Genomic DNA, 5,029 nt, shown 5'->3' with positions numbered 1-5,029 from the left:
AAACCACAATGGGAGCAGCTAGAGTAGTGGGGGCCGGCTCCTCGGATGTGGAGGTCTGCTACCTTTTGGTTGGAGGTCTATCAACAGGAGCCCACATTTCAGTGGACGGTACCTTCATCACGTCATCATCATCGGTATCACTATCGAACAGCTTTGCTTTATTGACATCCATGTTGTATGAGGGTGAGAGAGGGGAGGTGTATTGATCCTCCCAAGTGGAGATAGAATGGGAGGAAGGGACGTCTTCGGGGGCCAAGGAGGTAGGAGGATCACAGGATTCAAAGGAGGCGGGGGAGTGGGAGGAGGTCCGGGGATGTGGATGGCGGGAAGAATGAGAGCAAGTTCTTTTCTTGGGAGGAGATGCTCGGGGTCTCCGTTCTTTGGTTAGTGGAGGCCGATAAAAAGGAGCGGAATAACCACCTATGGTATGCAGTGTTGGGAGGGCAACAAAGGATTAGCGGTAGTGGGGTGGATACCCAGGAGATCAGCTTGAGCAGGGCCGAGGCTACAAAGTCTTTCAAAAATAGGGCAAGAGAGGCTGGAATAGATTCCGGACTTTGAGTCTTGCCGCCAACCTGAAAAGAAGAACAATCACGGTTAGTTGGAAATAGGGAACACACATCGGGAAAGAAGGAAAGAGCTATGATACCCACCATGGGATTGGAAGGCGAGATGGTTAAGAGTTAAGTCAGAAGGAATGTCTGCGGACAGGAAGCTCCCCGATACGTATAGCGGATAGTGATGCCACACTTTATATGAGGTTGTGACACGAAGGACAAAAGATTGTTTCTTGGGGCGTACACAGAAAGACTGATACCCTACACTAACATCTTTGGTACTTGTCTTGATATAATATTGAGAGAAGATGTCGCGACTCTTAATCTTGGGTTCTCCTATCCTATTGTAGGAGTTTGCGACATACATTATTCTCCAGAAATTTCCTATGCCTTGACATAGGGGAATGTTGAAATGATTACATACCTCGACATCCAGAAGAGTGAGGGCAAGCCGTTGACCGGCAACAAATTGACCGACGGTAATAACCAGGTACCCCGGACAGCAGGGAACCAAATGGGATAGTGGGTGACGGAAGGCACGTGTTCCAATACTATATCGGCCGGAACCCCATAGGCCACCCTAATTGCGTTCAAATTAGGTCTACGACACCGAGAATGGAGTGGCAATAAAGGGACAAGACGCCCAGAAGTGGAGGGGATAGCAGCCGGGGCAAGAGGTGGGGGAGACGCTATACCAGCGGATCGGGTAGAGGAGGAGTCACCGGATCCAGAGTCCGACATCGGAAAGAGAGATGAACAGACTCAAGATATTGGAAAAACTAAAAAATAGTTCCAACTAAATAAAATAAAGCCTAGAAAACATACCGAGCTAAGGGAGAAGAGAGGTGATTAGCCTGAATAGAGTGTTCGACGGAGAAGAGAATCCCAAAGAGACCTGTACCAGAGAGACCAATGAAGAGCGTGCAGGCCAGAGAGGGATCGAAAAAGAGAAAGTTGGAAAAGCGGGAGGAAAGTAAAGGGAGGCCGGGGATGGAAACAAAATGGAATGAGGGAGGAAGGAGAAAGAGCGGAATTTAAATAGGGCGAGGGCAAAAGAGGAATTTTAAGGGGGTGAGAAAATCGAAGAGTCGACAGGTGCTCCAGCCAGAGGTTGACGCGTGGAGGCTCGAGACACGAAGGGTTGCAGAAAACGTGCTTGATGATTGCCCTTCACATCACACACACACCAATGAGGAGAAAGCTTAGCTGGAAAGGGAATGAATCGGTGGGAGTTCTCGACCCCGGGCCAATTAAATGATCGCAGAGTCGAAAAGGGGCATCTGTAGTGGCCTAATAATGAGAAGTGGACTGAGTCAAGGGGAAAGGGAATAGGGTGTAATTTAATAAGAGAAGTCGAGGAGTATGGAATCATGTCCGCGGAACCCTAGACCGCAGACATGCCATGTGTACGACAGGAAGGGAACCGAGGGATGGGATGATAGCGGACGACCCATATGAAAGGGGAAAGAGGTATAAAGAGGAAATTATAGGGAAAAGAGAGGGGGGCCGCATAGAGAAAAGAGGGAGGTAGAGTGAGAAAGAAAAGGAGAGAGAAAAAACAAGAGAGAATTTGTTCTACAATGAATTTAGTTCTTAAAGTCTTATCTCGGGTTTTGAGGTTCACACAGAGTTTGTCTTGATCGTAACGTTGTGAAGTTCATACAGTAACTTCAGTATCCTTATCTAACAAAATGGAGGTCATAACCTTGCCAATATGTACCCATTCTTCAATGTATTTTGTATCTTATGTTGCGTACTGGTGTCTAATATTTGTCCTGTTTTCATTTCATGACAACCCCCATAGGTTGAAATTGTGATGGGACTTGAAGAGGCTTTTGGAATAAGCGTGGAAGAAGAGAGTGCACAGAGCATCGCAACAGCTCAGGATGCTGCAGATCTGATCGAGAAGATTATAGAGACTAAATAAGCTCAAAGTGGGATATGCAGAAAAGATGAGATGGATGATTGGACCTTAGTAGTTTCATTGTTCATCACCTTATCTCCTTTTATTTGTCATAGTTTATCAGTAGAGGAACTTAATACTAGTTGTGATGAACTTGTGTGTGTGTCCTTTTCTTGTTTTTCCCAACATTACATCTTAATAGAAACTGTTGACTCTTATCTTTTCTGAAATTTCTTCTTTGTTGGTAGCTTTAGTTAAAGCTATAAACTCGTGAATCACCTACAATGATCTCCCCTTGGTAACTATGGAGATGGTCCAATTTTGATACTCCTAAACTCCTCATTACTTGTCCATAAAGGCTCTTGACATCTCTTTCACTGGAAATAGATGTTGGCATTCTTTGATGATTTTGATTTTTGAATCCTCCACACGGTTCTAATGTGACAACCGCAGTTATCGAGATAAATAATCGCTAAGCCAATAAACTACAGGCCACAAAAATCCTTAATTAAGAGTGTTCAGTTTCAATTGCAAATTTTATTGTAAATCCCAAGGGACTTCACCGTATGAATGCGGCTGGACATTCAAATGAAAATCATTGGTAATTCTGTTGTAATAAGATACTGCTCCTTTTGCGTCGCCCAGTTAAGTATCCCTATTTAGTACTTCAGAGTTGACTGGATGACCGACCAATTGGGTGTGGGATACTTGAAAAGTTCTAGGCGGCATCTAATAATGGGCTGATGAGCCTCCATATATATATATATATAAGTCGAGCAACACGAGGTCGAAAGGTCAAAAGTTGCAGAGTGTGGGACGAAATATTAGCGGGCGAGCGGCTATCGTAAACATTTCAAATACCAGTTACTTGAAATTTTGAAAGATTGATTAACTTCCAAAAAAATTCTGTTAATTCATCTTCTCCGTCTCCGTAAAATCATTTTAACACATTCGAGATTAATCTATTTTTATTTATTTTCACATTTTAATTGCTCTCCCAACACATACTTTTTCCCTCAGTTTGCTAAAAGCTATCTAGTCTGAAAATCTAGGGTTTCTTTAATTTTATATAGAATTGCCGTTGCAACAAATTTCATGTTGAGTTAGATTTGGTTAGAACTAAAAAAAAATGTGCCAGATGATGTTTTGAGTACAATTAACCACAAATTGTGTTGCAATGAGATAATTATATGTTTTTATTTCTTCTGATGGCAATGACACTTATCATATGAGATGCAGTTTAGAGATGAATTGTTACATATAACATTACACCTTGCAATTTTCAAATGCAATGGTTTGGATGGGCACCGGCTTTAGAATATGAGACTAACTTCAAGTTATGATAGAAAGGAATTTTGAACAACTTGTTGTAAGGTCACATGAAGCAAATCCTAAAAATTCTATCCATACTCATCGCTATTTCGGCTTTTTGGATTGGTTTGCTGGAAACATCGGTTGTTCCACGCAGTTATACATGGATGGTGAGTTTACACATGGATGTCTTGGCTTTATCCCTCAAATAAGGAGGAAAGAATTTCACCCTGCGCGGGAAAGCTTGAGCGCACCCTGCGCTCGGTTTTGGCTTGCTCGGAGTGCGACCTGCGCTCGTGCCTTGATGGACTTCCAGTAGAGTGAGCGCACCCTGCGCTCGACTTGTGCTTGCTCGAGGCGCACCCCACGCTCGAGTCTATTTTCAGAAGAAGTCTAATTTTGTGGACCGCGAGTTTACAATAAGAGTTAGAATTTTTGGCAAAACCTAACACCCAGAAAACACACGAGAGGCAGCACAAAAGTCAGAGAAAACCCAATCTTGAAAGCTATCAAGATTGAGAGATAACATTTCCATGTAAAAAGATAAGAGTGATCTAGTAAGGTGAGAGACTGAAAAGAGAGATTATAATCTTTCTTCTCACTTTATAAAGAACTAGCTATTGTGGAAGTAGGCATCATTGGCCGAACTACGGTATATCTTTGTGTTGTGGTATGTGTTTAATTCTGCTTTACATTATTATCTATTGCTAATAGTTGTTTAGCGAGTTGGGCATGCTAGTATAGGTTGTAGTTGATATTTAGAATTTGTCTGGAGTTGAATTGTGTTCAAATACAAGTTATCTGTGTAGTGGGGGAATTGATTGGTATTGGCATAAACCCCAACAAGTGGTATTAGAGCCAGATTAGATTAGCCTAGGGTGTTATCTAAATCTTGGTTGGAAGGTGTTTGACAAAATTCCTGAGAGAAGATTTGAGTTTAAATAACTTGTAGAAATGGACAATTCCGTGAACACTCGCATGACGAGTCTGAATAGGAATAACTACACCATGTGGAAAGCCAGGATGGAAGACTTACTCTATTATGAGGACCTGACACAACCTATTGAGAATGGGGGAGTTAAACCGGATACAGTATCCGATGCCGATTGGAAGATACTTGATGAAAAAGCGTTTGGGTGCATTAGACAATGGAATGACAACAATGTAATCCGCCTTGTATCCCAAGAGACCACAACTTTTAGCCTATGGAAGACTTTAGAATACCTCAATGAGAAGACAAGAAAGGACGCACAGAATA

The 5,029-nt window shown here is 42.6% G+C and overlaps 1 long non-coding RNA gene across 1 annotated transcript; it reads left to right on the top strand.

Moving 5' to 3' along the window:
- Positions 1–2,057: 2,057 nt before the first annotated feature.
- LOC147497409 (uncharacterized) lies at positions 2,058–2,690 on the top strand. Its single transcript, XR_015195120.1, has 2 exons — positions 2,058–2,254; positions 2,362–2,690. It is a non-coding gene; the product is annotated as an uncharacterized LOC147497409 (long non-coding RNA).
- The last annotated feature ends 2,339 nt before the right edge of the window (positions 2,691–5,029 follow it).

The sequence above is a fragment of the Coptis chinensis genome, chromosome 5 (genome assembly GCF_015680905.1).
Source record: "Coptis chinensis isolate HL-2020 chromosome 5, ASM1568090v1, whole genome shotgun sequence".
Classification (NCBI taxonomy): domain Eukaryota; kingdom Viridiplantae; phylum Streptophyta; class Magnoliopsida; order Ranunculales; family Ranunculaceae; genus Coptis; species Coptis chinensis.
This window is presented reverse-complemented; position numbering and strand designations above follow the sequence as displayed.